Source organism: Trichechus manatus, unplaced genomic scaffold, assembly GCF_000243295.1.
Source record: "Trichechus manatus latirostris isolate Lorelei unplaced genomic scaffold, TriManLat1.0 scaffold00044, whole genome shotgun sequence".
Classification (NCBI taxonomy): Eukaryota; Metazoa; Chordata; class Mammalia; order Sirenia; family Trichechidae; genus Trichechus; species Trichechus manatus.
In genome coordinates this window covers 3,813,382-3,830,769 of record NW_004443980.1, presented here as the reverse complement: position 1 = coordinate 3,830,769, position 17,388 = coordinate 3,813,382, and the positions used below count along the sequence as shown (strand labels likewise).

General features: G+C 40.7%; 1 protein-coding gene across 1 annotated transcript in view; it reads right to left on the bottom strand.

The window, feature by feature from the left end:
* The window catches only part of KPNA3 (karyopherin subunit alpha 3), a 98,432-nt gene that overhangs the window by 80,740 nt on the left and 304 nt on the right, over positions 1 to 17,388 (bottom strand). The gene's annotated exons all lie outside the window — the stretch shown is intronic.

Sequence of the window (17,388 nt, the reverse complement as noted above, 5' to 3'; positions counted from 1 at the left end):
TCACACTTTAAGAGGCTAGAAGTCCAAACTCACGGTGCTAGCTCCAGGGTAAGTCTTTCTCTCTCTGTTGGCTCTGGGGGAAGGACCTTGTCATCAATCTTCCCCTGGTTGAGGAGCTTCCCAGTGCAGAGACCTTGGGTCCAAAGGACACACTCTGCTCCCGCATCTGCTTTCTTGGTGGTAGGAGGTCCCCCTATCTCTCTGCTTGCTTCTCTCTTTTATACCTCGAAAGAGACTGACTCAAGATACAACCTAATCTTATAGACCGAGTCCTGCCTCATTAACATTAACTGCCTCTAATCTGCTCCATTAATATTAAAGAGGCAGGATTTACAACACATAGGAAAATCACATCAGATGACAAAATGGCGGACAATAACACAAAACAGGGAATCATGTCCCAGCCAAGTTGACACACATTTTTGGGGGACACAATTCAACCCATAACAGCCTCTTTTTAATAGTAATCAAAACCAAACAAATTCAAAACAAACCAAACAAACTCAAAATCTAAATACCAGACCATTAAATTATATTAAGTCTGTTATTTGAACAGGATCATCTCTGGAAGACAAGCAATGTTTTGATCAAAAAAGTTTTGTCAAGTTTTGAGAAATTAATACTAAGTATGAAACAAACCTCCTTCTTACCAAGTCCCACTGATCTGCTTAGTTACAATTTCAAAAAAAAAAAAAAAAAAAGGCCAGGGATGGAGTTTAGTAGTGAATCTAGCATCAAAAAATCCAAAACCTGCTTTGACTCCTCAACAAATCCAGTCCAATTCCATTGCAGATAGAAAATTCCAGTGTATCCTTATTCCTAGATAACAACTACAATTTTTTAAAAATTAAGGTAAGAGTGAGGTTTTTCACTTAACAAATAACTTCTCAATTGGATTCCTTTCAAAAGTAAGTTCCCGTATTTGGCACAAGAAGTATAGAACTAAAAGACAGGACTTTGTAACCCAAGAGCTGTTCCATAAAATAATTTTAACACAAGAAGAATGCCATCCAAGTTAGAGAAAGGAGAATTGTTATAAATTATATGTTCATTATCCTGCTGGTTTCAGGAGTGTATAGATATATATTAAAATGTCTCAAATTGGGCACTTTAAATATGTACAATTTACTATACGTTAATTATATCTCAATAAAACAGCTTGAAAACAATAAGCCTTAGTGAATAAAATGTGATTCAAACTGCAAAACAGATTTCAATGCCTGACTAGCTACCTTCCTCCATACGTTGTTCAGCTTTCTACCCTTCAGTCTCTCGATTATTAAATAAAGAAAAATGACAACAGTGTCTACCAAAATACCCTCTAAATATTGCAAAAAAAGAGTACACATACACTGTTTCAACACAGGAAGGGTCAGGAGCAGCAGAAAGCTCACTTTATCCTTCTATCATTCTAATGCTTCTATGTTTGATAAAACCTTTTGTTGTATATTTTCCTACAGTCAAGGTATAACAAGCTGGAATACATCAAGGTATTTCAGAGACATGTAAAGTGTTTAACACTTTTCTGATAACGTGTAACATTCATTAGAGTCATATTTTCATTTTTAAAAGTTGAGGAAAAAATTGCTACCCAAAATAGTCCAAATATAAAGAAGCTTTTATTTCCATAAAGTCCACTCATTCTGTAATAATTTCTATACCACCTCTGGAAGTTAAAAAAATAACTACATATTATCACCAACCTATTTTGGGGAGGGGGATAAGATTATTTCTTTATTTCTCTTAGTTGGAAGATGATGGGGAAAAATAGAAAAAATATTATCAATTTCTTGTGTTGTATCCCAACCCCACACAACTGACTAACAAGGTTTTTTGGTGTAAAAGTGTGCAATATAATAGCAGGTATTTTAATCTTGAAAATTCATATTAAAAGCGTGTTTTTTTAACGGGGTACTTAATGATATGACAGAATTATTGGGTTTTTTGGGGGTGGGGTAGGATAACGGCATTGTGAAATGCATTTTAAAGGAGAACCTTTATCTTTTGTGATACATGCTAAAATACTGACATGTCAGAGATTTACTTCGAAATAAACCAGGGAAGGATAGAAATGGGTAGGGATATAAATGAAACAAGATTGGCCATTATAATTGCTTTAAACTGGGAGATTAGCACATGTGAGTTCAGTATATTACCCTCACTACTTGTATATGTTTTAAAGTTTTCTAAAATAAAGCTTTTACTTTTAAGTATGCTGTGTTAAATAACACAAGTACTGGAATCAGAAAACCTGGATACCAACTAGGTGAGTGGACAATATTTATTATTTCTTCTATGTCTTCAGCTTCCAAAAAAAGAGTTAAGACTCACTGAATTCTGATGTCGGTCCTGCTAGTTTGATTTTTTTTTTTTTTAAAAACGATTCAACTGATATGACTTCTACACTTTGATTTTAGCTTAAATAACAATTCTAACAGTCTAGGTATAATAATAATAATCCAAGACCTCTGCTCAGTTGCTAACTGAAAAGTTAGGGGTTGGCAGTTTGAACCCACACAGTGGCTCCGTGGGAGAAAGACCTAGAGAGATCTGCTCCCACAAAAATGACAGCCTAGAAAACCCTATGAGGCAGTTCTACTCTGTCACATGGGGTTGCTATGAGCCAGAATCGACTCAACGGCACCCAACAACTATAATCCAGAAGACATTTACAGCTAAATCTGATACAATCAAAAGAAAAATTTTTATAACTGTTACCAAAATAATAATAATCTGAGCACTAATCTCAACTGGGCCCTCATTCCTAAATAGATGTTATTTTGCATTTCCCAAAACACATATTCTTCAAGCATTACCCCTCTTAGACCTTGCATTCTCCAGAGATAACTTTCTCAAAGAAAACAGAGGCCAGCAGGAGTAACCTTTTCCAGCTTTCCTAACCTACTACTGTCCATCCTCACCTATGTCCATACTTCTCCACATCCTTTCCACCAAAGGCCCCTTCAAAATCTGACCACAAATTACAGCTCTTATACTGCACCTCCCTAAATGACTCCCTACCTACCCTTGGCTCAGTCACTTACTCCTTTTCTAGCCAGGTTTTTAAACCTCTTTTTGCTCTCGTTTCTTTAATTTAGTCAATCTCACCCTTCTAAACAAATCAGAAACAACAAAAAGCCTTCTTTTAACCTTACTTCCTCCTCAAGCTAACCTGTGGTTCCTCCTTCCTATGACTACCAAATTTTTTAACTGGTCTACTGTCTCAACTGTAACTTATTCCTTAACCCATGATAATCTAGTTTCCAGCCTTCACCATTCTTCTGATTTTCTACTTCTGACTGGCCCCTAATTGTCTGACTTATTTCAGGCCCTCGCCATACTTCCCTCTCTAGTATTTGATACTGTAACTACTGCCCCTTCTTTGAGAAACTCTTCTCTTGAAGTTCTGAGAGACCACTGTGCAGTAAGGAAGGATCAGCATGAATCCAATGTCCAAAATGTGAAGACTGATTCAGTCCTCACATTCCCACTTCTCCATCCTCGTTGCCAGCCATCCCTGTGGCTCTCTTTCTCTCTCTCTTTGACCTTAGCTACCCAGAGCTAGGTCAGAGCTCACAAGTTAAAAGGATACTGTCCTTCAGACCACCAAAGAGATGTCAGCTGCAAGTCTGGGGAGTCCACACAACACTCCAACCTTCTGATCTGCTGGCCACAAATTCAGGACTGGTTTCCCACTACCCCTTTGGGATACCAGTCACAGCTCATGAGTCAACACACACCCTTACTTTCTGATTTGATGGCTCTTACTATCCACTTTGGATCTGTTAATTCACTGGAACGACTCACAGAATTCATGAAGAGAACCCACCAGCCGTTCCGAGGGAGAAAGAGTGGCAGTCGGCTTCCGTAAAGATTACAGCCTTGGAAACCCCGTGGGGCAGTTCTACTCTCTCCTATGGGGTCGCCATGAGTCAGAATTGACTCGATGGCAACAGATTATACCATACTTAGACTATAGATTTACACATAGGGCAAGGTCTGGGAGGGTTCCCAACACAGAGCTTTAAAGTCCTAAGGGACGCACTACCCTCCTGAAAGATGTTCTTGTCAACTAGGAAGCTTTCTGAACCTCCATGTTCAGGGCTTTTATGGGCCAGTCCTGCATGATAGGCTAAATCATGTACCTAAGGCTAGCTGATATAGGCTCCCAGGTGAGCAGGGCTTCAAACCAGTTACAGTCATGGCTGATGAAGCAAAACCAGAATAGACCAGAATTTTTTAAATTTGGGTGATTCACAACTATAAACAGAATGGGAAAAATTACAGGTCGAAGCCTTGGAATAGGAGACTCAGAAGAGGCGTAGTGAGCCCTTCGGGAGCCTGATGCATGAAACTGGATTACTGCCAGGACTGAGGAGAGCGACACATTTAAAGTTGCATGGTCAGCTGCCACCTTTGAACAGGACACTGCTGTTTCCAACTCTGCACAAGAGATTTGGCTGCTATGCAACGTATACCGTACCCTTGTTTTCTAAGCAAGGCTTCAACCTGTAATTTTTTCCACTCTGGTTATGGTTCTGGTAACCCAAATTTAAAAATCTGGGTCTGTTCTGGTGTCGTTTCCTCGGCCATGATTGAACTGGAAAGAACTTGTTCAAAGCCCTGCCAAGTGATTCCTTTCTTGTCTAGCCAGTCCCCACTCATTCCCAAAAATCCTCAGGTGTGTCCCAGACCAAAGCACCCCCATTACTCCAAGGGTTACTTCTCCAGAGCCAAGGACAAAGGCCACCTTACTTGAGCTAAAACTAGGTCCTTTACTGCACAACCACTTTGCCACTAAGCTTCCCATAGACTCATTTTTTTTGTTTAACTTTAACAAACACAAATTTATTTCCTCACAGTTTAGGAGGCTAGAAGTACAAATTCAGGGTGCCAGGTGTCGGATTCTATGGTGTCAGCTCTGGAGGAAGGTCCTTGTCTCTTCAGCTTGTTTCCTGGTGCCCTGAGATCTCCATGTGGCTTGGCAACAATCTTCCCCCACCTCTGCTTCTCTCGCTTGCTTGTTTAATCTCTTTTTATATCTCAAAAAAGATTCATTCATGACACACCGTACACTAATCCTCCACCACTCTTATGTCAGTTTGTACTATGGTGGCTTGCGTGTTGCTGTGTGATGCTGGAAGCTATGCTACCAGTATTTCAAAAACCAGCAGGGTCACCCATGGTGGACAGGTTTCAGCTGAGCTTTCAGACTAAGACAGACTAGGAAGAAGGACCTGGCAGTCTACTTCTAAAAAAATTAGCCAGTGAAAACCTTATGAACAGCAGCAGAACATTGTCTGATATAGTGCCGGAAGATGAGCCCCTCAGGTTGGAAGGCACTCAAATATAAAGCTTTTTTTTAAATTGTACTTTAGATGAAGGTTTACAGAACAAATAGTTTCTCATTAAACAGTTAGTATATATATTGGTTTACAATATTGGTTAACAACCCCATGATGTGTCAACACTCTCCCTTCTCGACCTTGGCTTCCCTACTACCAGCTTTCCTGTCCCCTTCTGCCTTCTAGTCCTTGTCCTGGGTCTCATTTTGTTTTATGTCTAATCTTTGGATGAAGGGTGAAGCTCGGGAGTGATTTCATTACTGAGCTAAAGGGTGTGTGGGGTTTCTCCAGTCTCTGTCAGGCCAGTAAGTCTCGTCTTTTTTTGTGTTAGGATTTTGTTCTACATTTTTCTCCAGCTCTGTCCGGGACCCTCTGTTGTGATCCCTGTCAGAGCAGTCAGTGGCTGCGCACCATCTAGTTGTACTGGACTCAGTCTGGTGGAGGCCGTGTATTTGTGGTCCATTAGTCCTTTGGACTAATCTTTCTCGTGTCTTCAGTTTTCTTCATTCTCCCTTGCTCCCGAAGGGATGAGACCAGTGGAGTATCTTAGATGGCTGCTCACAGGCTTTTAAGACCCCAGACGCTACTCACCAAGGTAGAATGTAGAACATTTTCTGTATACACTATGTTATGCCAATTGAGCTAGATGTTCTCCAAGACCATGGTCCCCACAGCCCTCAGCCCAGCAATCTTGTCCCTCAGGGAGGTTGGATGTGTCTACAGAGCTTCCATGACCCTGCCTTGGACAAGCTGTGCTGGCTTCCCCAGTACTGCGTACTGTCTTACCCTTCACCAAACCCACAGACTCATTCTTCATTGGTTCTTTCACCTAATGCCCTAAAAAAAAAAAGATGTGGTTCCCTCAGGGTTCTTTCCTCCTCTGGTCTTTTCTTATCCTTATAAACTCTTATCTGTAACATCATTTTGATTAATCACTGCTTCAACTATTTTGCAGATCTTCACTACTGGCTACGTCATTCTAGAACCCCTCAGGCAAACTAAGGCTTTTGAACCAAATCCAGCCTTCCACCTGATTTGTAAATAAAGTTGTATTGGAATACAGCCACATCCGTTTGTTTGCCTACTATCTATGGCTGCTTTCAAGCTCAGAGCAGAGTTGAATAGCTGAAACACAGACCATATAGCCCTCAAAGCCTAAAATATTTAAACTTTTAAGAATATTATGGCCCTTTACAGAAAAAGTTTGTCAACCTCTGCTCTAGAAGAGAGAACACATTTATAAAATGTACTAAAATTCATAAGTAATCCTACTAACTTTCCTGCCTTTCAATCCCAATGTTGTACTCTTAGCCAGGTCATCCATCTCCCAGAGCCCCCTGAAAGTTTTCTAACTATTCCTCCCAAATTCTCTTCTCATCCTCAGCAATCAATCTCCCATGTGCAACCAAAACAATAGTTCTAAGCCCACAAAGCCACTTCCCTATTTAAAATTTTCCCCACAAAAGAGGCTTTTCACTATCTGGCCCCTGCCTACCCTCTATTCAATTTTCTTATCACTCCATCTGTAAGAAATACTGAATTACCTCAGTTGCCCAGAACATATTATGCTGTCTTTTACTAGAATATTCACCCAAGATTTACTACAAAAAAATACCAACGTGTTCTTCTAGTTCCAGCTTAAGCGCAATCATCTCCACAAAGCCTTCCCTGACTCAAGCAGGCCACTTGGGTGATTCTTCCCCTATGTGCCTACTGCACTCACTACATAGTTTGATTATAACCAAAGACCAAACCAAACCTGTTGCCATCGAGTCAATTACAACTCATAGCGACCCTATAGGACAGAGAAGAACTGCCCCGTGGGGTTTCCAAGGAGCACCTGGTAGATTCGAACTGCTAACCTTTTGGTTAGCAGCCAAACTCTTAACCACTGTGCCACCAGGACTCCACTTCGATTATATTAAGAATTTATTTGCTTTTACTTTTATATCATTTCTATACTAGTCTACACATTCCTGAGCACGGACACTGAGGTAGAGTAGGAGAATATTTATTACGGACAGAAGTTTTAAAGTCAGATATCTGGGATTGAGTGTCAGCTCTGCCCCTTCCTAGTTATGTGTTTTTGGCAAATTACTTAACTCATTCCAAACATATAATGAAAATTTTGTGAGATTATTTAAGGTTATTCTTATAAGCACATTGGATATCTCTCTGTGGGAGAGATATCATTATTTCATTGTTTTAGCCCTCACACTTAGTGTAGAATTTGAATAACTGCTGAATGAAATAACTGAAGCAAGCTAGTTCCACATGTATTATTTTCAACTGCATAATGGATATTTCCATCTGAACAATATTTGGATCCCAAAACTCTTTACCTTTACTTCTGAACTGTTTCAATTAGAGCAGAATGACCAACTTGTTAAGGTGTGTCCAGGACTTTCACAGTTTCAACATTTAAACTCCCATGAACTACATAAGTCCCTGGCAAACAAGGGCAGTTAATCACCTTAAATTAGAGTTATTCTGCATACAACAGAAACTGACTTGAGTCAGTTTAAGGAAAAAAAAATGGGGGAGGGGAGCTTATTGAAGAATATACACGAATTCACAGAACCAAGGGAAAAGCTAAAAAATCAGGCTAAAGATAAGGATGGAAGCACACCACAGATCTAGGTGGCATTGTCTTAGGCTGCGTTCTCTAGAGAAGCAAAACCAGTAAAGCATATAAATACATATACGTAAAGGAATTTATATCAAGGAAACGGCTCACACGATTGTAGAGGCTGGAACATCCTAAGTCCATGGAACAGGATAGAGGATTCTCTCAGTTCATGTAGCCAAAGTGGCTGGCGAACCCAAGATCAGCAGGTCGGAGAGGAGGGCTCTTGCTCACAGGCTGTGAAGATCAATGAATCCCAAGACTGGCAGGCAAGACCACAAGGTTTCTCCTGATTCACACAGCTGTAGGGGCTGGCAAACCCAACACTGGCAGGTCGGAGAGCAGAGCTCTTGCTCACAGACTGTGAAGGTTGACGAATCCCAAAATCGGCAGATAAGCTGATAGCTCAAGTCCCAAGAACTGGAGGTTAGATGAACAGGAGGCAGCCACAGGATCCAGAGCAAGCAAAAAGCCAGAACGTCTGCTTATATTTGGATGCAGGCCACACCCAGAGGAAACTCCCTTAAAACTGACTGGCTACTCACAGCAGATTCCATTACTGGAGTGATCACATATAAACACTGAGAATCATGGCCCAGCTAAGGTGACACACAATCTTAACCATCACAGGCATCTTCACAGTACTTCTGCCAGGATGAAATCAATTAGATCACTTGAGTCCCTGTGTGGTGCAAACAGTTAATGCACTCAGCTGTTAACCGAAAGGCTGCAGGTTTGAGTCTACCCAAAGGTGCCTCAGAAGAAAGGCCTGGAGATATATGTCTGAAAAATCAGCCATCGAAAACTAGAGTAGAAAAGCACAGTTCTACTGACACACATGGAGTCACCATGAATCAGAACTGACAGCAACAACTGGTCAGCTCATGCAAGATTTAAAATTCCAGAGACAGCATTTGATTGGCCTAACCTGGGTTAGCAACACAAGAATGAGGCATCCTAATTAACCAAAGGAGGCAGGAACACCTTCATTAAAAATCCCACGGAGAGATATCCAATGGCAGAAGAGCTTCCAAAAGCCAAATCAGAAAGCTGTTTCCAAAAGAAAGGTGAGTGGATGTAAAGCTACCATATCAAGTGACTGTTATTCACGTTATCTTTCTTTCTGCCTTAGCAAACTCCTAGTCATCCTTCAAGGACCTAGCTCAAGTATGATCTTCTGTGTAACTTTAGTCAATTTCCCCAGATAAAACTGCTGCTGTTGTTAGGTGCCACTGAGTTGGTTCCGACTCACAGAGACCCTATTTACTACAGAACAAAACGTTACCCGGTCCTGTGCCATCCTCACAACTGTTGCTACATTTGAGCCCATTGTTGCAGCCTGGAATTGGTCACTCTCTTTCGCCATGCCCTTACCATATTCTGCAAATTATGTACCCGTGTCACAGAACGTGGAATCCTTAGGTAGTGCATGACTACTAACTGAAAGGTTAGTAGTTTGAACCCACCCAGAGGCATCTCAGAATAAAGGACTGGTAATCTGATTCCGAATGGTCACAGAAAACCCTACGGAGAGTAGTTCTACTGTGCATACATGGGGTTGCCATGAGTCAGAATCAACTCAACAGCAACTGGGCTTTGTTTTTTATATTTTTAAATCATAGAACATATCATGCTTTATACTAACTATAAGCTTAGGTATCAATCTTTCCCACTAAACTGAACTTACCTAAAGCAAGCACAATATTATTCATATTTATAATCTTTGGCACCTAACAATGCCTGCCTGGTAAAACCCAAAAAAAAACAAAAAACAAAAAACAAAACAAAAAAAAAACCTAAACTAAACCTGTTGCCATCGAGTCGATTTCAACTCATAGCGACCCTCTAGGACAGAGTAGAACTGCCCTATAAAGTTTCCAAGGAATGCCTGGTGGATTTGAACTGCCAACCTTTTGGTTAGAAACTGTAGCTCTTAACCACTATGCAACCAGGGATGCTAAATAAATGTTTAATAAATCTGCTGTCCAAGTCATTAGGATATATGAAACACCAAGTTAAAAGGGAAGAGAGGAGCTACTACAGGTAAACATGTTTACGGTAACAAAGACAAATCTGACAGATTAAGAACACGCGAACAAAAATTATGGAGAGCAAAAACTCCACAAGCATAGAAATTTAAGGGTAAAATTCTGACAAATGTAAGAACCGGAAGGCATTACTTACATAAAAGCAAAAACCAATATCCATATGCATATTAGTGACTCTCAAGAACTAAGAAAATAAATAAATTATATTCTACTTAAGAAGGGAGAAAAGTATATAGGACATTTTCAGAAAGATGGCATTCTAAAACAAAGGAAAGAAAATTTGATATGTAAACAAATAAATTCCAAAACTCAGAAAATTCAACCTTTCATAATTACTTCCAAGTAACATAGTCACAATGTATTTTACCATATTTTAACTGTTCATGTTGGTATCCTAGCCTGTGGCAAAATTTTTATTAATAGCAAAGCTGCAAGAAAGGATAGCCAGATTCTCCTTATACGTTTAATATTCATTACCAAAAAGACAAAGGAATATAGACTTAGAAATGAAAATACAGCCAGGCCTTAATGGTGCAAACAGTTTGCACTGGACAGTTGGCAGTTCAAACTCACACTGTGGTGTTGTGAAAGAAAGGCCTGGCACTCTGCTTCTGGAGAGCCTACAGCTGAGAAAACTTTGTGGAGCGGTTCTACTCTGTAATGCAGGGAGCGCTATGAGTTAGAGTTGACTTGACAGCAACGGTTATGGGTTTTTTTTTGTTTTTTGTTTTTTTTGTTTTATGTTAACAGAACTAACAGTAAATCTAGGAGTGGTATCAACCATAGAAAGAGAATGACACTGACTTTGAAGTTAGACTTTCTAGAAATATGTTTTCCAGGTCCTTTACTAGATACCAAGAAGTCAGGTTACTTTTTTCACTTCAAATGTTATCCAGTCTCTGTTACATTTTGCCCAGATAACTTAAATTCATTTCACCAAATGTGGTAACTTTCAATTCATGACATCAAACTATTCCTTATCATGTGAACCCTCATCAAATCAATCTTAGCATCATTACTGGATACATTCTAAAGTATTCGGCATTACCAATTCAAGTATTTTTTATAAAAAATGATTAACCTGAAGCTAATCAAGTCTTTAAATCTAACTTCCAGTTTACAGAAAATCTATAATGGGGCGGGGGTGGGGGTGGGGGTTACTTGAAGTAAGGATGGGAGGAACAAGTTAAACACCACCACAAGAAAACAATCAGACGAATCCAGTAATTAGGACATTCTATTAGGTGGGAAAATTTAAGGGACAATAGGGGCCATTTAAATGTGGACTAGTATTAGATGTTATTATGAAATTATGAATTGTTTTAGGGTGATGTGTATGTAAGAGCGCATTCTTACTTTTTAGAGATGCAGCCTAAAATATTTAGGAGTAAAACGTCACGGTGTCTGTTATGCATAGGTCAAAAAAAGATGAAGCAACTACAGAAAACTGTTAATTAGTATTAAGCCCAATTAATGTACATATAGGGTTAATTATTCTATTTTTCTGTATATTAGAATTTTTTTATAAGAAAAAATCAAAAACTATTTCACTATGCATGTGTCTTAATTTCCCAATACTTTATTTTACCTGTCATAATAAAAAGTTTGGACTTGACAAGGAGTAGGAAACAACACTAAAAGATTAAATGTTCTATTCAAAAACATACTTGAGGAGAATTACTGTGCCAGTGGTGCCTGGTATGGATGTATTCATTCAAGGTATTTTTTAGTGCTTACTTTGTTCCAGCCACTGTACTAAGTCGTAGACAGTGGAGATAGTCATTCTTTCAAAGAGCTCACAATCTTGTAGGAGAAACAGACAAAACATAATTAAAACACACCCTCATAACTACGAGAAAGATACACTTCTAGCAGCAAAGAAGGGTACCTTACTCAATCTCGGAGGACAAGGGGGATTCTGAAAGATTTCTCAGAAAAACCAACCCCAGAATTGAGAACTTAAAAGGGGTAGAATTTAGTCAGTAAACAGGAGGCAGGGAAGGATATTCCAGTCAGCAGGACAGCCCTGAGAATAGAAACAGCACTGGCGGGGAGGGGAGGGAGGATTCCAGAGTATATATAAACATATAAGAAGTTCAATGTTGCTAGAGCTTACAGGGATGGGGGTGGGAGGGAGAGAAGACTGCAGCTGCAGAAATAAACAGGCATCAGGCTCACAGAAAATCTCATGAATTGGAGGAAGACCACCACTTTGGAGGCATTTTTAAACGGCCAGGTAATAGGTAGTGAGGCCTAACATAGGGCGAAGGCTAGAGGCAGTGGAATGGAGAGGATCAGATTCCAGAGACAGCACCGAGATTCAAGCTCCATGATCGGCATCTGACCGAATGTGGAAGATGAGGAAAGAGTCCAAAAAGCCTCTCAAGTCTCAAGTTCAGGTCACAGTGAGGGTGATGATGCCATAAGCAGAAATAAAGAAAACAAAGGCAGAACATGGTTTTAAACACTCTGAGCTTAAGAAGCTGATGGGATGCTTGTGTGAATAATTTCAGGAGATGATGAGAAAAGATTTAAGTCCCCAACACTGAGGTGATGGTTAGAGCTGAGGGAGCTGTTGATGTGGGCAAGAAAACCAGTCTACAGAGAAGAGCATCCCGGACAGTAAGACATGCCTGCACTCAGCAGGGAGGGAGACGAGTTGGCAAAAGAGACTAAGAAAAGAGCTTTCAGTGAGCTAGAAGGACCACAAGAGAGCAAATGCCCTCTTAGTGAACTCAAGAAAAGATAATTGTAGTGTGTTTGCTATATAACAGAGATTCCTGAAAAACTTCATGTTCTGCAAAATTAGGGAGAAAGGGGGAAATGCACAAAGACGGTTCGGGCAATAAACACCTTTAAAACACAGCATACAGCTAAATTGAGCCAAGAGGCAGAATGGGAGGTGACAGCAATGCGCATACTCCTGGGCTTGCTGTGTTCAGCTGTGTTTCTGTACTCTGTGTTCAACTGCTGTTACATGGGAACACTAAACATTAATGTGTTGGTAAAAATCAAACATGAACCACTATGAATTTTGCATTAAGTAACATTCCACTGTTTACCATTCAAATATAAGTTAGTTCCTGTTATATAAATACATTATAGCAGAACAGACTGGGAGAGAAGGGCTAGGCAACAGTATCAATACCATGGAGTCAACACCAAAAGAAATTACTAATATCTTAGGATAATACTGTATCTTTTATTCCCAAAAGGTCGAGTGTTTAGTCTCTCTTCTCAAAGAATATTTATTAAATTTTATGTACTGGACAGCCCAAAGTCCCTACCCTCAGTGGGCTTCTTGACAGCTATACACATACATAATTTGTTGCACGTCCCAGCAACTCATCCAAATAGGTGAAGGAAAATTCACTTAGGAAAGCATTGGAGGAAAAGGAGAAAAAGAATAGGGACTGATGATACCAAGTGTGTTATTAGTCAGGAAAGGCCTTATAGAGAACTTCTGAAGGTTTTTTTTTTTAAAAAACAGAATGACATCGTGTAGCAGAATTGTATTCCAGAAATATGTGAAGGAGTCTGAGTAAAGACAAAAGATTCTGCCAACGTTTAAGATCAACTCAACATATAGCCAAAGAAGGCATATAGAATAGCTTGTACATACACAAAAGAATGGCATGTACAAAGGCATGGAGATGAAATCTACTGGTTACTCCACCATCTTGAGTATTTTATCATGGCTGGCACAAAAAAGATATAAGGAAAAGTGGTAGATGAGGTAGAAATGGTAGGGCCTTATGTGGAATTATTACCGTAACTGATGAAAATGTTGCCACATCCTTGAGGTATACAGGAGCAAGAAAAAGAAAAACTGACCTAAGTGACAGTTACCCAGATGTTTGCTTTATAAGCATTCACTAAACGGAACTTTCTGTAAGTATGTTTAAGATTTTTAAATACTTCTTTAAAATGGAAAAAAACGTTAAGAATCAACATCTTATGTGAAAAGGTCTAGTACTGAAGCACACATTCCAGCCTAAACAGAAGTAATTAAGAGTTTCCCTTTATTGTGTACTTCCTAGTTTTAGCGACAAAATCCATTCCTCTACCCAAGCTCCAAATTGCTGTCAGTGATAGTTATTCCCTCCCCGATCTCTATCTATAAACCTTCATCCCCTTCCTCTCTTTGAGCTTTGCACTTAAACACACTCAAATTAAAAGAAAGAAAAGAAGAAAATCCCAACCTCATTCCAGATTATGGCCATCTAATTTTTGGGAAATTCCTCCTTGCAGACAGGATCACAACACTACTCCTCCAGAACGAATTCAAGACATTACTGCCAGTCACCCTTTCCATTGCTCTAATCATGTTACGCCTTCTAACTCTTTGCTCTGAAATAAAATCCTTCAGATCTTCCTATCAAGAAAAGGCTTCCAACCAACTCTTCGTCACAAGGCAACTCCTCAGACCACCACAGGACATTTGCAAGTCTCATCTCTTCACTCCCTAACCTAATCTCTCCTTTTTCATCTGGATCTTTAGTCGCTAACTTCTCACCAACACTTCCAAGTTTGCTTTATATACTTCCTCTCAGATTCACCAACCTCATTTCTTCTCTCCAAGGACCTCTTAAAATCTCTCTTCTATGAAGCCATTCTTGACTGAATGACTATGAAATTATTTTCCTCCTCCACACTCGCCCAACCCACAATCTCCTGACACAATTCTACACTTTCATTTCCTTTAGAAAATATTTATTTTATTCTTTCACCTAGCATCTTATTTGTGTATCAGTTGGTTGTATAATTTATAATATGTCTGATCTTTTGTCCATTCTGTGTATGAGAAAGTAAGAATGGTATCTCATCAAAGAGTATCTCACCGTTTCAGAACTGTCTGATAATCACAACTACTTAGTCACAGAGCTAAGTTGTAGTATAAGTTTCTAATGGCTAACACTAAATTAGATATGGGGGTCTAGTCTTAATTATGCCTAAATCTATAATAAAGGCATTTGATCAGACTGGACCCCAGTTTACCCTTTAATCACATCTCTGGCACTCCCTTTTCTCTCAAAGACCCAGCAGTCCTACTACCTTTTCTCAGAACTCTTCAATTAGTGTACCCTCATTCTGGAATGCCTCTTCCTTCCTCTCCCCCTCCTCCAGCCCTTGGCCTGGACAACTTTCTTTTGTCGTTCTCACTCCCATTCATCCATTAAGAATCCACTGGAACATCTCTCTTGACCCTCAGCTCCAAATTAGGGTCATCTCATGCATTCTCAGAGTACCTATTTCATAACACTTGTGGAGATACTGAATTGTAATTATCAGTTTACTTTTCTATCACCCCCACTAGACTGTAAATTCCTTGAAGGTACAAAATGAATTATATTTACGTCTGTATTCCCAAGACCTAGTACTGTGTTGGCTGGGCACACAGTTACGACACCCAGTAGAAAATCAGTGAATGAACGCACATACCCACTGCGTGACTTTGTGCAGGCTACATAACCACCCTGAGTTTCCTCATCTAAAATACTTTCCTCAGATAGTGGGGATAATGCTATACCTAGCTTATAAAGCTGTTATTAAGGATTAAATGAGGTATCATGAAGCTCTCAGTATAGTGTCTACCACATACTACTACCATTTGAATACCTGCTATTTCATGCCTTAGGTATCCTAATATATCCTGGAAATGGGATGCTGCTGTGACCAATATTTTCAAGTAACCATGCTGTCTTTTTCAGGCATCCAAAAGCCACCGGTCACCTTCTGATCATCAACAAATACTGGTTGTGTACCTAATACGTGCAGGAGTCCTTGCTAACTATCACTGTGCTCCCAGAACACAAAAACAGGGGCAGATAATAAGACAAAAACCTGTACAAAAAGCCAAGAAAAGCAAGCAAAAATGTTATTAGTTCTGCACAAATATGGGTATTTTTCAAACCTACATAAGTTTTACTTTACAGTAATGGCAGCTTCAAGAAAATTACTGATGGAAAAAGTTAAAAATTAACTCCTATCATCAAGTGGACCAATAGCAGGTGACAGTTTCAAAATCTGCTATTGCTATTTCTAAATTTCAATTTTGCTTATACATATTTCTCACAAAGGAAACTTCGACCATGACCAAGACAGAAAGAGATGACTTTTGTCTCATTCAAATGGGAATTCCGCAGATATTTCCCTAGGTTTTTTCCAGTTAGTATTTAATTTTGTAGCTCTGAAAAATGGCCTGAGTTTCATCTGTCCCTCTACAAAACAGAACACTGAATAGCATCTTTTCCCCCATTACCTTCCTTCTTCCACACAGGACAAAATGCACACTTCTTAATAACACTGGCCCCTTGGCAAGAATCACGAACCGCAATTCATGTCGCCTCGAATTAGAAAAGGAGGCTGTGGACTTAAAACCATTTCCTTCCTAATAAATCCAGAGGTCAGAGTCCCACTGAAGTTTGTACATTATACTTCATTGCTATTAGTAGCTGCAGAGAGACCTCTAGCGCTGCCTCGATAAACCGAGTTTGCAAATAGTACCTGTTAATGTCACCTTAATGAGACAATGGCAACATGCTGAGTAGCAACGAACGGAGTGACCACGATGAACGTTTACAGTTTTGCAACCACTTGGAAATCCGACCAGCTTGCAGCAAGAGATACACAAGGTCGAATGAACCTATGGATCCAATTTATTTCAGTAAAACACTTCAAAGAAATTATCATCCGATGCACACCCCACTCCAAGAAAGGCTAAGAAAACAGGTTCTATAAGCGGAGGTCCGAACAACCTCTCTTCCAAAGCCTCAACACAATAGATGGTAAACTATTGTCCACCTTCTGCTTGCTCCAAATGCTAGCAGGAATAGGCACAAGGGCTGGAAGAGCTCAGCACGACTGGTCCAGAGGACAGCACTGGAATGTAAGAAAATGGTCCTGGCGCATCCTACCCTCCCCCACCCGCCACCCTCAAACAAGTCAGTTACCCGGCTCGTCCCCACCCCCCTCTGCCGGCCGCCGCCGCCTGCCTGGGCCCGGCTCCCGAACGTACGCGAGGAGACCGACAGAGCCGCGGCTCCATGTGCGGCAGCCCAAGAGGCACCGAAGAGGCTGCGCCGGGCGGAGGTGAGGGGGAGTGGGCGCGAGCCGCGGCCTCCCCTCGATGGTGCGGGTCCCGGCCGTGGCGGCAGCATCCTCGTCCGCGCGGCTCCGGCCCGCGGACCCCGCCTCAGCTCCACATCCTTTCCTTGCCGACACCAGGCCGCGCCCGCGTGACAGGGCCGAAATCCCCGGCATTTCCCGGTCCCTGCGCCGGCAGCTCCGGCGGGAGGCTGCAGCGCGGCCCTCGTCCCACCGCCCGCTCTGCCCAGCCCCGGGCCGCGGTGACGGGAGGCGGCGGCCA